This window comes from Triticum urartu, chromosome 4 (genome assembly GCF_003073215.2).
Source record: "Triticum urartu cultivar G1812 chromosome 4, Tu2.1, whole genome shotgun sequence".
NCBI lineage: Eukaryota > Viridiplantae > Streptophyta > Magnoliopsida > Poales > Poaceae > Triticum > Triticum urartu.
Window position 1 is genome coordinate 345,187,741 of NC_053025.1, and position 19,548 is coordinate 345,207,288.

A 19,548-nucleotide genomic window follows, 5' to 3' on the forward strand; every position below is an offset into this window, starting at 1 on the left:
ATGTTTCAATAAGTAGATATACCCATATCTGCTCAAATCATCTGTGAAGGTGAGAAAATAACGATATCCACCGTGAGCCTCAATGTTCATTGGTCCACACACATCAGTATGTACGATTTCCAATAACTCTGTTGCTCGCTCCATTGTTCCGGAGAACGGAGTTTTAGTCATGTTGCTCATTAGGCATGGTTCGCAAGGACCAAGTGATTCATAATCAAGTGATTCCAGAAGTCCATCAGAATGGAGTTTCTTCATGCGCTTTACACCAATATGACCCAAACGGCAGTGCCACAAATAAGTTATACTATCATTATCAACTCTGCATCATTTGGTTTCAATAATATGAACATGTGTATCACTACTATCAAGATTTAGTAAAAATAGACCACTCATCAAGGGTGCATGACCATAAAAGATATTAGTCATATAAATAGAACAACCATTATTCTCTGATTTAAATGAATAACCATCTCGCATTAAACAAGATCTATAATGTTCATGCTCAACGCTGGCACCAAATAACAATTTTTTAGGTCTAAAACTAATCCTGAAGGTAGATGTAGAGGTAGCGTGTTGACGGCGATCACATCGACTTTGCAACCATTTCCCACATGCATCGTCACCTCATCCTTAGCCAATCTTCGCTTAATCCGTAGCTCCTGTTTCGAGTTGCAAATGCTAGCAACTGAACCAGTATCAAATACCCAGGCACTACTATGAGCATTAGTAAGGTATCAAATACCCAGTGCTGACCCAGTATCAAATACCCAGGCACTACTATGAGCATTAGTATCAGTGCTGACCCAGTATCAAATACCCAGGCAACTGAACCAGTATCAAATACCCAGGCACTACTATGAGCATTAGTATCAAATACCCAGTGCTGACGGCAATCACATCGACTTTGCAACCATTTCCCACATGCATCGTCACCTCATCCTTAGCCAATCTTCGCTTAATCCGTAGCTCCTGTTTCGAGTTGCAAATGCTAGCAACTGAACCAGTACCAAATACCCAGGCACTACTATGAGCATTAGTAAGGTACACATCAATAACATGTATATCAAATATACCTTTCACTTTGCCATCCATCTTCTCCGCCAAATACTTGGGGCAGTTCCGCTTCCAGTGAGCAGTCCCTTTGCAGTGGAAGCACTCAGTTTCAGGCTTAGGTCCAGACTTGGGTTTCTTCACTTAAGCAGCAACTGGCTTGCTGTTCTTCTTGAAGTTCCCCTTCTTCCCTTTACCCTTTTTCTTGAAACTAGTGGTCTTGTTGACCATCAACACTTGATGCTCCTTCTTGATTTCTACCTCCGCAGCCTTTAGCATTGCGACGAGCTCGGGAATAGTCTTATCCATCCCTTGCATATCATAGTTCATGATAGAGGCGAAGGTGTCCCGATGCTTCGATGAGATGGTGGCTATCATTTTCTATGGGAGTCGACCTTGACGATCTGACTACGAACGTGCAAGATGTCGCGCCTTAGCAATCGCTAAACCAACTTCCGAGGGGTTATTTACCACGCTAGAGCACGATCAACCTGACCACGAGGGTCTGTTTCCTGCGAGCAAACGAAGAACAAGCAAGAAACTGAGATTGCAATCTGGATATTGCGAATTTAAGATGAAAGCTTTATTGATCAAGGTGGGGTTCTGTGACTCCTTGGTCCGGTCGTTGAACACAAACGAAGTACGTGAAGTTGCAGCTATGTTGAACTTTTAATCTAAACAAAACCCGAAGTCTAAATGATGCCCTAAGGGCTGTATACATGGAGGAGAGAGGGGTGAATTTTGTGGCCCTTGGAGGAGGGGTCCGAAACCAACCCTAACTCTTGTTTCCCCACACACACGGACTCTAAAATCAGCCTATAATCAAGTATTACGAAATTACATGGGCCTGGCTCAAAAATAAGGTGACGCAGCTCCTAGAATAGCCTCTGGACAAAATTAATGAAGTGGCATCTTGTATATTTCGTCCATGGCTTCATGCACTCATTATGGTGGCTTCAAAGTCCTGGAATCATCACTTATAACTATGTTCTTGTTCCCCTTGCACATGCCATCATCTCCATGCTTGAACTTGCTCCAAGGTTCATCTTTCTTTTCCAAGCTAGGCCCCTCATTTGTAAGCAAAACAAATGTATCCAATTAAGGCAGCATCATATTCTCATGAACATTAGAATCGTTACCAAGAAACGAAAGTACCTGATAATTCAATTGGCGTGCACGAGCTCTAGTAATTGGTCCAGTATGTATAACAGTAGGGGCTGTGGGTGTTACAATGGTATTGATGTCCTCATCATCCTCCCCTTATTGCAATGAAGTCGTCCTCGACGAAAGCTCATCTTCCACACCGAAATAAGGCTTCAAATCTGCAATGTTAAAAGTGGGACTAAGCCCAAAATCTGCAGGCAGCTCAAGTTTATATGCATTATCATTTACTTTTTCTAACACCTTAAAAGGACCATCAACACGTGGCATTAGCTTTGATTGTGCAAATTAGGAAATCTATCCTTACGCAAATGTAACCAAACAAGATCTCCAGGTGCAAACACAACATGTTTTCTACCCTTATCTCCAGCAAGTTTATATTTAGCATTCATACGCTCAATGTTTTCCTTAGTTAACTCATGCATTTTTAAAATCAATTCAGCACGTTCTTTAGCATCAAAATTAACCTTCTCCGAAGATGGAAGAGGCAACAAATCAATAGGTGCACGAGGTAGGAAACCATACACAATTTCAAAAGGGCACATCTTAGTAGTAGAATGCGATGAACGATTATAAGAAAATTCAATATGAGGCAAGCATTCTTCCCACATTTTCTTATTATTCTTCAAACAGCCCTAAGCATAGTAGACAATGTCCTATTGACTAGTTCAGTTTGTCCATCAGTTTGGGGGTGACAAGTAGTACTAAAAAGTAGTTTAGTACCCAACTTAGCCCATAAACATCTCCAAAAGTGGCTCAGAAATTTAGTATCATGATCTGAAACAATAGTATTCGGCACACCATGCAAGTGAATAATTTCACGAAAGAACAAATCAGAAACATTAACAGCATCATCGGTTTTATGACATGGTATAAAGTGTGCCATTTTCGAGAACCTATCCACGACAACAAATATGCTATCCCTCCCCTACTTTGTTCGAGGTAAACTTAAAACAATGTCCATAGATATACCCTCCCAAGGAATACTAGGTATAGGCAAAGGCATATATAAACCATAAGGATTGAGTCGTGACTTAGCTTTTTGACATGTAGTGCAGTGAGCAACAAAACGCTCAACATCCCGTCTCATCTTTGGCCAAACGAAATGTGTAGCAAGTATGTCCTCCATCTTCTTCACGCCAAAGTGTCCCATTAATCCTCCTCCATGTGCCTCCTGCAACAACAAAAGACGAACGAAGCTAGTTGGAATGCATAGCTTGTTAGCACGAAACACAAATCCATCGTTAAGAACGAACTTGTTCCAAGTTCTCCTTCCTTACAATTCTGCAATACATCTTTAAATTCAGCATCATGCACATATTGATCTTTGATGGTCTCGAAACCAAATATTTTAAAATCAAGTTGTGAAAGCATAGTATAATGACGAGACAATGCATCAGCAATAACATTTTCTTTACCCTTCTTGTGTTTAATGACATAAGGGAAAGTCTCAATGAATTCTACCCATTTAGCATGTCTACGGTCTAGTTTTGCTTGACTTTTAATGTGTTTCAAAGTTTCATGATCAGAATGTATAACAAATTCCTTGGGCCATAAATAATGTTGCCATGTTTCTAAGGTCCGAACAAGAGCATATAATTCTTTATCATAAGTAGAATAGTTCAGACTAGGCCCACTCAATTTTTCAGAAAAGTATGCAGCAGGTTTGCCATTTTGTAATAACACACCTCCTAATCCAATTCCACTAGCATCACATTCAAGCTCAAAAGTCTTATTAAAATTAGGAAGTTGGAGTAAAGGAGCATGTGTCAACTTATCTTTCAATACCGTGAAGGCTTCTTCCTGTGGGGTATCCCAAACAAAAGGCACATCCTTCTTTGTAAGCTCGTTGAGAGGTGCAACAATGGTGCTGAAATCTCTCACAAAACGCCTATAGAAACCAGCGAGGCCAAGGAAACTCCTCACTCATGTGACAGTTTTGGGATGCGGCCAACTCTCAATAGCTTCAATCTTGGCTTTATCAACTTCAATTCCCTGTGGATTAACAACATAGCCAGGAAAGGATGCTCGGTCGGTGCAAAAGGTGCACTTCCCAAGGTTACCAAACAAACATGCATCATGTAGAGCAATAAAAACAGCACATAAATGTTCCAAATGTTCCTCCAAAGAATTGCTATAAATCAATATGTCATCAAAGTAAACTACCACAAATTGTCCAATAAAAACACGTAAAACTTCGTTCATTAATCTCATGAAGTACTAGGTGCATTAGTTAACCAAAAAGGCATGACTAACCACACATATAATCCAAACTTAGTTTTAAATGTTGTTTTCCATTCATCTCCCAATTTCATACGAATTTGATGGTATCCACTACGCAAATCAACTTTGGAGAATATAATAGAGCCACTGAATTCATCAAGCATGTCATCTAGCCTAGGAATAGGATGACGATAACGAATAGTAATATTATTAATGCATCTACAATGAACACACATACGTGACGTACTATCCTTTTTTGCCACTAAAATGATAGGAACAGCACAAAGACTAAGGGATTCGCGTATATAACCTTTGTCGAGCAGTTCTTGTACTTGACGCATAATCTCCTTTGTCTCCTCTGGATTGGTATGGTATGGTGCACGGTTGGGCAATGATGCACCGGTAATTAAGTCAATTTGATGCTCAATCCCTCGAATAGGTGGTAATCCCGATGGCACGACTTGTGGAAAGACGTCAACGAACTCCTGCAAAATGTTAGTGACAGTAGGAGGCAAAGAGGAAGGCACGTACTCGAATGAAAATAATGCCTCTTTGCACACAAAAGCATAGCAAACAAAATTGCTAAAATCTAGATCAGCAATATCAGATTTGGTGGCAAGTAAACATGCACTTTTCAATTTAATTTCAGAAGCAACACTAGATGGTTTATTATTAGGCTTCATTTGTTGCTCAAATTCTTTTGCCACAATCTGATTTTCACTCTTATTTTTCTCATGTTTTGCTTTATTAGCTCTATTAATATCATCTTTCAAAATGGAATCATGAGTCATAGGAAGCAAAGTAATATTTTTATCCTTATGAACAGGAGTATACTGATTGTTTCTACCATGGTGTACACAATTTTTATCAAATTGCCATGGTCTACCAAGTAATAAGGAACATTCTTGCATAGGTACCACATCACAATCAACATAATCAGCATATGTAGAGATACTAAAATGCACACGAACAGTACGTGTTACCTTAACCTCGCCGCTGTTGTTGAACCATTGGATGTAGTAAGGATGTGGATGTGGTCTTGTGGTGAGAGATAGGTTCTCCACCATCTCCATGCTAGCCAAGTTATTGCAGCTCCCTCCATCTATGATGACGCGAACAGAACATTCCTTCACAACTCCCTTTGTATGGAACAAATTATGCCTCTGATTTTGCTCAGCTTGTGTAAGCTGCACACTCAAAACACGTTGAGCAACTAAACATTCATACCTGTCAGCATCTTGAGCAGCCATGTATTGCGTCTCATGATCAGAATCATCTCCACCGTGTTCTTCATGTGTAATAAGAGCCAAAGTCTCCTCATCATAGTCACTAGCGGACTCATACCCACCATCCTCAGTAGCAATCATCACACGCTGAGATTTGCATTCTCTCGCAAAATGTCCTCTTCCCTTACAACGACGACAAATAATATCACTGGTGTGCCCTGTTGATGCCATGGAAGAAGAAGAGCTCTGCGCAGGCTCGGCAGGTGTGCTCTTGGCAGATAGTGGTGGTTGTGCCTGCTTTCTTGTATCACGGCTGGAGGTGGCACTTGATGGAGGTCCTGGAGTAGTGGAAGTAGAGGATGCACGTGGTGTCCATGATGAAGATCGACCTGCAGAAAAGTTAGTTCGTGCCAATGCCTGTCGATCCTGCACTTCACGTTCAGCTTTACAAGCAAGATGGAATAAACCGAGTGATATTAGTATACTTGTTATACTCTAGAATGGTCGGAATCTCTATTTAATCCACCCATAAAACGTGCAAGCATAGCTTCATTCTCCTCAACAATACCACATCTAATCATGCCAATTTGTAATTCCTGATAATATTCTTCTACATAATTTTTTCCTTGTCTTAAACGCTGTAATTTTTGAAGTAATTCACATTGATAATATGGTGGAACCCAACGAGTATGCATAGCAGTTTGCAAAGCCCGGGTAGTTGGAATAGGATATAATCCACAATGTACAGACCACCAAACACATGCGAAGCTAGTGAAAGCACAAACAGCAGCAGGAACACGTCTCTCCTCAGGATATTGTAAACATATAAAACGTTGTTCAGTTTCTGACTCCCAAGTAAGATATATATCAGGAACATATCTACCCTCAAATGGTGGAATATTCAATTTCAGTTTAGGAAGATGGTCATGATCTCGTACCTCATATGGTGGTGCAGCCCTACCATTGCGATGATAAACCTAAGGACGACCTGCTGGTGATGGTGCTGGTGGTTGCACGTAGTTCTGATTTTGATCAACCTCATCCTCGTAATGGTCCTCCACCTCTGCAGTAGCACCAGGAGCTACAGAAGCATCAACGGCGGCACCAGAATTTTGCCCAGTGTCAATGGGAACGCGTTGTGCTCGTCCCACTTGATTTGGAAAGCGACGTTGTTGTTGTAGAGGTGCGTTAGGTGCAGCCAGTGATGGTGGTGGAAGACGTGCGAGCAATTCATTAAACTTGTTATTGAGCTTTGTTTCAAACGTCTTCTCCATGCCATCTATCTTCTCCATGGCCTCTTCAAATCTATTTAGCACATCTTCCACCTGTCCACTCATTTGCTGAAATTATCATGTAACTCTTTGCTTGTCATATTCTACCAGTCAATCTCGTCGGCTTGTGATCCTTCCATGGTTAGCAGCAATAGAAACACACAAGAATATGATCCTACAGACTACTAGGAAGTGGTGGTGATGGTGTGGTGGACAATCACAAATCCATCAAGCGAATCTCAAATTCTTACCAGTTCTTACCAAGTAGCAGGTGGTGATCAGCAACTGTTGTAGTAAAAAACTCTCAAAGCTTGGATAGAGCGATTACCAGGGAGAGCCAAACGCATGACGTAGATGTATGTGGAGCTGGGAAGGCTTATAATATGGTAGCAAAAAGGGTCAGCAATAATCAATTCAGAGATGCAAAGTTGAACAAACGCTCAACGACGGTACTATGCTGGTCCTAGGCTAGACCGTGCTAGAGAGGCGAGCCTAGAACACTAAAAAATCACGGCGCTGCACGTAAACAAGGGAGGAGCACACTCTGAATTTTTTTCTATTTTTTGCACCTTTTTCCTCTTTTTTTGCTCCGCAACAAATGTTTTCGAAAAAGTCTACAAAAATGGTCTGAAAACTGCCTAGCCAGAATTTTCTAGACTTAATTTTTTTGAGTTTGGAACTATTTTTCTTCTACGGGTAGCATGGAATCTCAGGAGTCCTACTCTTTCACGACTCGAAGTATCACGTGATCTGGAACCGAAAACAAAGCAACAATGAATGGACTCGAACTGGTGGCGGAGATGAAACTGGTGGAAGCTCGGACTAGTGGCGGAGATGAATCTGGTGGAACTCAGACTGGTGGCATATATATGTTGCAGGTGGACTCGGATTGGTGTGATGGCGACTGATATTTGTTGGCATATATGGACTTGGATTGGCGGTGAATATGTGGTGGTGGTATATGGCAACGGTGATGAAGTTGGTGCGGTGGTGGTATATGGCAGCATCGATGATGATGATGCGGTGGTGATATATGGCAGCGGCGACGTGACAACCTGTGAATAGAACTCGGAACTCTAAAGGACAAGACGCTAAGACCAGCAACTTGACACGACGATGCAACCGCAAATTCAACAAAGCAAATACAGAAAAGATTATGCAAAGGCTCAGATTGGTTCAGATAGGATGAACTAACCCTATTTTTTTGGCTTTTTGTGGACTATAGGTATGAAGAACAGACTCGATCTAAACTATGAAAAGCTGTAAAATCTCACCGAGCGACCTGGAAATCTGATACCACCTAATAGAGGCGAAGGTGTCCCGATGCATCGATGAGATGGTGGCTATCGTTTTCTATGGGAGTCGACCTTGACGATCCGACTACGAACGTGTGAGACGTCGTGCCTTAGCAATCGCTAAACCAACTTCCAAGGGGTTATTGACCACGCTGGAGCACGATCAACCTGACCGCGAGGGTCTATTTCCTGCGAGCAAACGAAGAAGAAGTAAGAAACTGAGATTGCAATCTGGATATTGCGAATATAAGATAAAAGCTTTATTGATCAAGCTGGGGTTCTGTGACGCCTTTGTCTGGTCATTCAACACAAACGAAGTACGCGAAGTTGCAGCTATGCCTAAATTTTAATCTAAACAAAACCCAAAGTCTAAACGATGCCCTTGGAGGAGGGGTCCGAAACCAACCGTAACTCTTGTTTCCCCACACATACGGACTCTAAAAACATCCTATAATCAAGTATTTCGAAATTACATGGGCCTGGCCCAGAAATAAGGTGACGCAGCACCTAGAATAGCCTCTGGACGAAATTTATGAAGTGGCATCTTGTATATTTCGTCCAAGGATTCATGCACTCAGTATGGTGGCTTCAAAGTCCTGGAATCATCCCTTGTAACTCCATTCTTGTTCCCCTTGCGCATGCCATCATCTCCATGCTTGAACTTGCTCCAAGGTTCATCTTTCTTGTCGAAGCTAGGCCCTTCATTTGTAAGCAAAACAAATGTATCCAATTTAGGCAGCATCATATTCTCAGGAACATTAGAATCGTTACCAAGAAACGAAAGTACCTGATAATTCAATTGGCATGCGCGAGCTCTAGTAATTGGTCCAGTATGCATAGCAGCAGGGGCTGTGGGTGTAACAATGGTATTGATGTCCTCATCAGTTCATCATGAAGCTCTTATAGCTTGGTGGCAGTGATTGAAGAACTCTGTCAATGACACTATCATCAGGAAGATTAACTCCCAGCTGAGTCAAGTGGTTGTGGTACCCAGACATTCTGAGTATATGTTCACGGACAGAACTATTCTCCTCCATTTTGCAGGTATATAACTTATTGGAGACTTCATATCTCTCAATCCGGGCATTTGCTTGAAATATTAACTTCAACTCCTGGAATATCTCATATTCTCCATGATGTTCAAAACGTCGTTGAAGTCCCGGTTGTAGGCCGTAAAGCATGGCACACTGAACTATCAAGCAGTCATCAGCTTTGCTCTGCCAGGTGTTCATAACATCCGTGTAGTTGCTACTATCATATTTCAACTTAGCTTTCTCTAGGAACGCATTAAAAGTCAACGGAACAACAGCACGGGCCATCTATCTACAACAACATAGATGAAAGGATCGATATAGTTGACTAGTGGGGTGGTGAATAGGAAACTAACAACTTTTAGCTTTTCTTTACCAATTTAAAGTTTGCATCAAAGTAGGTTGTCTAGATATGCAACTAGGTGAGGAACCTATATGATGCAACAACAATAAGCACACAAGCAAGCAAGGGATATAACACAAATAAGCTTGCACAAGTAAAGGCACGAGATAACCAAGAGTGGAGCTGGTGAAGACGAGGATGTGTTACCGAAGTTCCTTCCTTTTGAGGGGAAGTACGTCTCCATTGGAGCGGTGTGGAGGCACAATGCTCCCCAAGAAGCCACTAGGGCCATCGTATTCTCCTCACGCCCTCACACAATGCGAGATGTCGTGATTCCACTATTGGTGCCCTTGGAGGCGGCGACCGAACCTTTACAAACAAGGTTGAGGCAATCTCCACAACTTAATTGGAGGCTCCCAACGACACCACGAAGCTTCACCACAATGGACTATGGCTCCACGGTGACCTCAACTGTCTAGGGTGCTCAAACACCCAAGAGTAACAAGATCCGCAAGGGATTAGTGGGGGGAATGAAATTTCTCTTGGTGGAAGTGTAGATCAGGGCCTTCTCAACCAATCCCTAGAAAATCAACAAGTTTGATTTTCTAGGGAGAGAGATTGGGCAAAAATGGAGCTTAGGGTTGGAAGAGGTAGTCAACTCGGAGAAGACGATACCCCATATATAGTGGAGAGACAAATCCAACCGTTATTCACTTAACCAGCCCGCGACATGCGGTACTAACACGCCAGCCAAGCGGCACTACCGCAAGGTCTCAAGTTACTACCGCAATGAACCGCGGTACTACTGTGGCCACGGCAGGAGCTAGCCCAGGCCTGTAGCAATGAAGCTGGGGAGGTACTGTCGCTCGCGCAGTACTACCGCACCCCCTTGTGGTACTACCGCAAGGCAGGGTGGGAACACCCTGGGAAGGCCGTGGACAAATGAAGAAACGTCCGTGGCAACTTTCGCTGATTTTCAAATAGTGCAAAAATCCGACATGGTACTACCGCTGAAGGCAAGCGGTACTACCGCATAGGGAGCGGATGTAAAAAATTACATCCGCCCCTACTTTTGCTAATGGTGCTGTGTCGGACCAGGACTCACGATACTACGGCTCCCAAAGAGCGGTACTACCATGACCACCTGCGGTACTACCGCAAAGGCCTGCGGTACTACCGCTCCGAAGAGCAGTACTACCGCAAGCCTCAAAACAACAACATTATGAATTCTTCTTTTTGCACAAACACGAAGAAATGGAGGATGCTCCAAAGTGCTAAGGGAAAGGCGGTGCAAAGAGGAGTAAATGTGAATGTGACGATTCCACCCAAACCTTTCCAAAATGGACCCCCTCTTAATAGTACGGCTTGCCTACGACTCAAATCCACTGAAAAAGGAACATAGAAAAAAGCACCGTCTTCAATAATCTTCGAGGGGGTTCCTAACCATCTTGTGCCTAGTAATGAAATACCTAAAATACTTTAGGCACACGATTAGTCCGCAAATGCATATTCATCAATCACCAAAACAACGTAGGAATAAATATGCCCTTACAATCTCCCCCTTTTTGGTGGATTGATAACAATATGGGATTTGCATAAGGGAGAAAGTAAAGAACATCAGCAAACCATACATCTTTGAAATATAGACGGGCTCCCCCTAGATGTGTGCTATATAGATAAGTGCTTTGGACTGCACGACACTCATACTACGATCAACACTCCCCCTATATTTTATAGACATGGCATATCTTGCAATAATAATGCTAACACTAAGCAAGATAGTAGATAAGAGCATAAACTAAGTAGGTGCGATAGATAGAGTGCATATGTCTTACACCAAATGATAGATAAGTCTCACTAGCTCAAATAAACTCAAACCAAACCAAAGCAAACAAGCAAAGCAAACACGACACGACAAATCCCTACACTCTCTCCCCCTTTGGCATCGAGATGCCAAAAAGGCAGAGAGGACACCTACAACACAAGGGGGGGGGGGGTCAAGCGGAGTAGTCGCTCGCACGGTCTTAGTCGGACTCGACAGCGGGGATGGGCCCCTCCTCAGAATCAATCCACTTGTAGCCTTGTTTTGCCATCCATTCAGCCTCTAGAGTGATGTGCTCCTCGGAGCCTCCAGAAACATCCTCTCCCAAAACCCTCATGTTCTTCTTGTCGCGGTAGCGACTCTCCTTAGAGGCAACATGAGTCCAGTACTTCCCCTTGGCCTGCATGCAGAACAAGGCCTTCATCTTGGCCTTCAGCTTCTTCGCCCATGAGGGCTTAGTGGAGGGAGGTGCATATCCAGTAGAGTTGTCCTTAGCTACATTCTCCTCCTCAATCTCCTCCTCATCAGCAGCCCTCTTAGCAGCCTCAGCCTTGGCACGAGTAGTAGTGTTAGCCCACTGGGCTTGATGCGGAGGTTGATGGGGTCATGACGGATCCAATCAGGGGCCAAAAACTCCTCAATGGGATAGAGCTTCTCCCATGTGTTCGATATCAGGAGGAACAAATATGGACCATAGATGGGTACCTAGCGGGTGAACACCGCGAACCGAAGCTCGCACCACATGATATGTGAGACATCAAGTTGTTGAGTCTGAGAAACATGCGCCTCCTCACAAATGAGCAACATGTCCACAAGATAGGCATGCACCTTGTCCTTGTCCCCAATGCGTGGAAAGAGGGAGTGGCGGAAGATCCGGTGCGTGATGTCAAGGAACGAGTTGAGTACCCACGTCGTCTTGCCACTGGCTAGTCTCTTCTCAACATAGAATAGCAGAAGCTTGTCCTTGCTAGCTGACTGGGCATTGGCATGAGGGAGAACACCAACAGGCGTGTGGAGCCCCTCATCAGGCACTCTGAGCAAATCCATGAACTCCTTCCAAGTAGTAGTCAACTGACGTCCATTGGTCATCCAGGTCATCCTCCGATCCTCCCAGAATGGAAGTGGACGGAAGCAAAGAACTGGGCCACTAGCTCGGGGTCATAGTCCTGGTGGAAAGAGATCACATCCTCAATGCCAAACTGCTCACGAGATCCAAGGCCTCACCAAAGTAGTCACAATGCTTATCATCCCTCATGTGATGCATGTCGATCCAGTGCACATCCACATACAGATTCTGCTTGGCCTTGATCACATCCAAGTAAACGAGATTCTGCCGATTGGTCCAAAACAGTTCATTCCCTTTGAAGTTTGCACGAGGATTCACATAAGGGTTGATCTTCCTTCGAGAAACAAACTCAGCAAGAGGTATCTCATCCATGTCCTTTGATGGTTCCTTGAACTTGCTAGCAGTGGTCTTGACATTGCGCTTCGGGGCATTGGAGCCCTCTGGAACATCCTCTTGGTTGCGCAGACATTTGGAACCCTTGTCACGGCTTGGATTGGAACGACGAGCAGGGACACCGGAGCCACCACCTAATACACACACAAAACACAAACACACACGAGAAGCGAGACGGGTCAAAACAAAGACCACAACAAAACACAAGAAACTAGTAGAAAGTGCATATTGTAATTGCCATGAAGAAGATTTGACAGCAGTGGTAGTACTGCCTGTTCGCGCGGTACTAAAATTTTAGTGCCGCTCCTAGTCGCAGTAGTACCGCGCGGTGGCACGGTACTAGTGGGGCTCGGAGCGGCAGTAGAACTTTAGTACCGCGGCCCGCGCGATAGTACCGAGCCTTGCGGTAGTACCGCACATGTCATGCGGTAGTACCGCACGACATCAGATCCGAACGAATGAATCCGAGAACAACCGCGACAACGAGGTGGTACTATGGTTGATCAAATCTACCACAAGACAACATATCAAGTACACTTTCTACACATTACTACTCTCCTACATCCTACTCTTGCAAAGATTTGGAATAAAATCTCAAGAAGAACATGCATCACAACAAAACCCTAGAAGCGAAAGCACGAACAAAAGAGAGAGGGATTTGGGGAGAGACCTTGATCCATGGCAAGAGGAAGAGGTGGGGAACGATCCCACCGGTCGGAATCCAAGGAGAGCGGCCGGGGATGGAGATCCGGCGAGGGTCTCCGGCGCCGTTCTTGAGCAGGAGAGAGAGAGGTGGGGAGAGAAATAGGCGAATGGGTATGGGGGAGTTGGAACTCCCCCTGCCCGGGTCTTAACCCCCACGCGCCCTCGGCAGAGTGGTAGTACCGCACCTCATCGCGGTAGTACCGCTCGGGCGGAAGTGCCGCACCGAAGTGGTAGTACCGCTCCCCCAGGCGACAGTAAAAAATTACAACCGCGCTAGGTGCGGAAGTACCACGCGCTCCACAAGCGGTAGTACTGTGGCAGGCCGTGGTAGTACCGTGAGCTCAAGAAGATGCAAGTTTCAAACGAAAGAGAAAGGGGCTTCGCAAGGGAACTACAAGCGAACGAGACAGCATAAGAACACGCTAGGCACGAAGAAAGAAAGGAAAGAGACAACAAGGACCAACCACGAGACACAATTTCTCCAAGGAGAGGGCGGTGGTCGGAGCCACCTATGTTTGAGTCAATTGGTATGCAACCGCGAAGAATTATACTTGGGCCCATGACCAAAACTCGTCTTTGACGCACAAGTACCATCAAAAATGGCTAATGTGAAAGAGTTGATCAATTTATGCGTAATGGGGGGAGGGAGAGTTCATTGAGAGAACAACACTCCCCCTATGTCCATGCCTACATATAAACTAGACAACAAGTTGAGTGTGGTGGGGTGTGCAAGGGTTCAAGTCACATTGCTTGAATCAATGATATTTAGCTCATGCCTTAACTCGCGAAATCTTGCTTCATCCAAGGGCTTCATGAAAATATCTGCAAGGTTGTCATGGGTATTGACATAGTTGAGCTCGATCTCCCCTCGCCTAATATGATCCCGGATGAAGTGATACCGAATCTCAATATGCTTCGTCTTGAAGTGTTGCACCGGGTTGAGAGAAATATTGATGGCACTTTCATTGTCACACCAAAGAGGCACTTTGTCACAAATGACACCGTAATCCTTTAAAGTTTGCCTCATCCATAAGAGTTGTGCACAACAACTACCGACCGCCACATACTCCGCTTCGGTGGACAAGAGAGACACACAACTTTGCTTCTTGGAAGACCAACTCACCAAAGAGCAACCAAGAAATTGGCACCCTCCGGAAGTGGACTTCCTATCCACTTTGTCTCCTGCCCAATTGGAGTCCGAATATCCTACAAGCTTGAAGTTTGATCCCCTTGGGTACCATAAGCCAAAGTTTGGGGTATGAGCCAAATATCGAAAGATTCGCTTGACCGCCACAAAGTGGCTTTCCTTAGGTGCGGCTTGAAACCGTGCACAAATTCCCACAGTCAACATGATATCCGGTCTAGATGCACAAAGGTAAAGCAAGGAGCCAATCATGGAGTGATATACCTTTTGATCCACCGCTTTACCATTGAGATCAATGTCAAGTTGGCACTTGGTGGGCATTGGAGTGGAAGCCGGCTTGAAATCACTTAGCTTGAATCTCTTGAGCATGTCTTGAGTGTATTTGGCTTGGTTGACGAAGGTTCCTTCTCTTCTTTGCTTCACTTCGAACGCGAGAAAGAACTTCAACTCTCCGATGGAATACATCTTGAACTTTGAGGTCATGAGAGCGGAAAATTCCTCATTGAAAGCTTTGTTAGGGGAACCAAAGATAATATCATCAACATATAGTTGGCACACAAACAACTCCCCTTTGACTTTCTTAGTAAAAAGAGTGGGGTCGATTAGCCCAACTTCAAATCCACGGTCTTGTAGCAACTCGGTAAGGTGGTCATACCAAACACGTGGGGCTTTTTTAAGGCCATAGAGTGCCTTATCGAGTTGATACACATGATCAGGAAAGTAGGGATCCCCGAACCCGGGGGGTTGCTTGACATATACCAACTCATTAGTAGGACCATTGAGGAAAGCACTTTTCACATCAATTTGTTGCAACTTAAAGTTGTTATGAGAAGCATAAGCAATCAACAAATGAATGGATTCAAGGCGAGAAACGGGAGCAAAGGTTTCACCGTAGTCGATACCCTCGACTTGGGAGTAACCTTGTGCCACCAACCTTGCCTTGTTGCGAACAATGGTCCCATGAGTATCTTGCTTGTTCTTGAATATCCACATGGTTCCAATGACATTGTGGTTCCCCGTTGGCCTTGGCACCAATCTCCACACCTTGTTGTACTCGAAGTTGTTGAGTTCTTCATGCATGGCATTAAGCCAATCCGGATCTTCGAGTGCCTCATATACCTTTTGGGGTTCAACACAAGAGACAAACGCATGATGTTCACAATAGTTTGCCAATTGTCTACGAGTGCTTACCCCCTTTTGAATGCTCCCAAGAACATTCTTCATGAGATAACCCTTGGTGGAGAGCTTGGATGCAATCTTGGTGGCATGACGCTCCAATTCCTCCTTGGGGGTGAGTCGAGGACCGGTCACTTGATCATCTTGAGCACCGTCTTGAGCTTGATATTGATCTTGAAGAGGCTCTTGATCTTGAACTTGCTCGTAGGAGAGAACTTGACCTTGGGCATCACTTGATGTTACAACACCATCTTGAGATTGATCTTGCCCTTGGACTTGTTCTTGAGGTTGAGGGCCTTCATTTTGTTCTTCGGAAGCATGTGAGCCTTGGGTTGGTGATGGCTCCACTTGAGTGGAGCATTGTCCTTCTCCTTTAGCCACAAGGGATTCCTCAATGGGTAGGATAAAACCAACTCCCATTCTTCTTATGGCTTGGGGAGGAATTTCATCACCTACATCACAAGTGCCACTTTGCTCCACTTGGGAGCCGTTATTCTCATCAAAATCCATGTTACAGGTCTCCTCAATAAGTCTCGTGGATTTATTGAGGACACGGTAAACATGAGAGTTTGTAGCATAACCAACAAATATGCCCTCATAAGCTCTAGCCTCAAATTTAGACAACTGAACACCTTTCTTGAGAATGAAACACTTACACCCGAACACCCAGATGTACTTGAGGTTGGGCTTGTTACCGGTGAGACTCTCATATGGAGTCTTGTTCAAGCCTTGACGGAGATAGAGCCGATTGGATGGATGACATGCGGTGTTGATGGCTTCGGCCCAAAAGTTGTATGGAGACTTGAACTCCGCCATCATGGTCCTTGCCGCATCCATCACCGTCCGGTTCTTCCTCTCTGCTACACCATTTTGTTGATGCTTGATCCCCTCATCACTAAGAAACTCATCCAAGGTGTAATTCTTGAACTCGGTGTCATTGTCACTTCTTATAGTCAAGATCTTTGCATTGTGTTGATGTTGGGCTTCATTTGCAAAGTCAATGACGGTTTGTTGGGTCTCGCTCTTCCTCTTGAAGAAATATACCCAAGTGTATCTTGAATAATCATCCACAATCACCAAGCAATACTTTCTACCCCCAAGACTATAAACGGATGGAGGCCCAAAGAGATCCATATGAAGGAGCTCCAAAGGCCTCTTCGAGTAGATGATAGTCGTGGGAGCGTGAGCCTTCTCATGTAGCTTTCCTTCGATGCAAGCACTGCAAGCACGATCTTTAGCAAAACTAACATTTGTTAGTCCACGGACATGGTCCCCCTTGAGAATACTTTGCAAAGATCTCATATTGACATGGGCTAGACGGCGAAGCCAAAGCCATCCCATGTCAACTTTAGCCATTAGGCATGTCACGATCTTAGTGGGTCGCTACGAAAGTTAGTCACATAGAGACCGTTCTCGACATGCCCAACAAAGGCTACTTTAAGAGCCTTGCTCCACAAGAGGGCCACGGTATCAACATCAAAGAAAGTGGCAAAGCCCATGAGTGCAAGTTGACGAATGGAAAGTAAATTGTATGCAAGGGGCTCAACAAGCATGACCTTCTCGATCGTGAAATGACAATCTTGCCAAGCCCCAATACCTTGGAGGACGAGGCATCACCCCACTCGACATTGGTGGTCATAGATGGAATCTTGTGAACATCCACCACCAAGTCCTTGCTTCCGGTCATATGATTAGTGGCTCCATTATCGAGAAACCATGATCCCCCACCGGAAGCAAACACCTACAAGAGATCAATGCTTGGTTTTAGGTACCCATTTTGTAATGGGTCCTTTGATGTTAGTGACAAGGGTCTTAGGAACCCAAATAGACCATTCAATATACTCATGAGGAGAACCAACAAATTTGGCATAAACATGCCCATCACTAGCACGGCACAATAAATAAGAAGGGTTAAAGTCGCCGGCTTTGTTGGAAGGGGTGGCATTGCCTTTCTTGACACCACCACCCTTCACATTGTTCTTCTTCTCCTCGGAAGAACCCTCTCCCTCCTTCACAAAGGTTTGATTGAGAGGGGGAGGTAGTTTGGTCTTGTAATTCTTCTTCTTGTTCTTGGGCATGGGTGCAAACCCAATCCATTCCTTGGCCACAACTTCCTTTTGATTGCTCAAAAGTTCGTTGAGGTTCTTCTCACCTTGAATGAACGACACAAGGCCTTTCTCAAGTTGCTCCTTCAACTTAGCATTCTCCTCAACAAGATGCACATGCTCACAACAAGGGTTAGTAGCATTTGCATTATCAATTAACACCATATGAGGAAAGGTGGCTTTCTCCTTGGTTAGCTTCCCTTGGAGTTGATCACGAGACTCCTTGAGGTTAGCATGAACACTTTTCAAGGCCTTGTGAGCCTTGTCAAGTACATCGAACTCCTCCTTGAGTCTAGCAAGATCAACCCCAAGTTTGGCCTTCTCAGAATTTAGCACACGAGATACAACAAGAGCATGATCAAGATCTTTCTTTAATTTAGCATGAATCATCGTTGTGTGACTCCTCAAGAGACAAATGAAGACCACGCTCTTCTTCAAGAGCATTGGAAAGATCCAAAATCTCATCGGCATAGTCACGACTATGCCCCTCCATCTTAGAGATGGTATCTTCGTGAGCCTCGATCATGTCATTGGCTTCACCAAGTTGTTCCAAGAGAGCAACGAAGTGCTTCTTGGGTTTACCTTTGAGTTTGTTCGTAAAAGACTCAAACTCATTCTCCTCCACACTAGACCTCTCATGTTCATCAATGCAATCCGTCAAAGAGGGATTATTTATGATGGTGGTTTTGATGTTGGGGGTTACCTTGTTGGTGTCTTTAGCCATGAGGCACTTGGCGGTGATGTTCTCATTAGGTGAGTCGAAGAGAGAAGCCTGTGGAGTTGTTGCAATGGAAATGGAGGCCATGGCGACCGACTCGCCATCTTCATCATCATCATCCTCATTGTACTCTTCTTGTACCACCAACGCCTTGGGAGGAGTCTTCTTGGTGAAGTTGCTCTTGTTAGAGAAAGACTTGGCCTTGTCCTTTCGGATGAGCTTGCCACCATTGTCTTCCCTTTTATCATTAGGGCATTCCGCAACAAAATGGCTCACATTGCCACAATTATAGAAAGTCCTCACACGTTGCTTGGCCTTCGTGCCACTTGAGTTGCTCTTGTTGAAGTTGGGCCTTGTGTTCTTCTTGCTCCAAAATTGCCTTGAAGCAAGAGCCATGTGTTCATGATAAGCATACTTTGTATCTTCGGGGTTGCTTTCTTCTTCTTCCTCTTCTTCTTCTTATTCTTCAACACAAACCTTGGCCTTCAATGCAAGGTTGGGATTCTTTGCCCTTTGAGAGTGTAGCACCGCATTGTCAGCGATCTTGTCCAAGATGCTCATAGCCACAAACTCATCCAACACTTCACTTGAGGACAAAGTGTGGAAGTCCGTCCTTTGACGAATGACGGAGGACATGGCATTGTGGTAAGGCATCATTGCCTTGAGGACTTTGTACTTGATCCGATTGTCATCCATGTCCTTGCTTCCATGATCTCGGAGTGAAACCGCGAGTTTGGTTAATCTCCGATAAATCTCACGAGGTTCTTCATCCTCTTTCATTGCAAACTCGTCGGCTTCATCTTGCACCACTTCATAGTT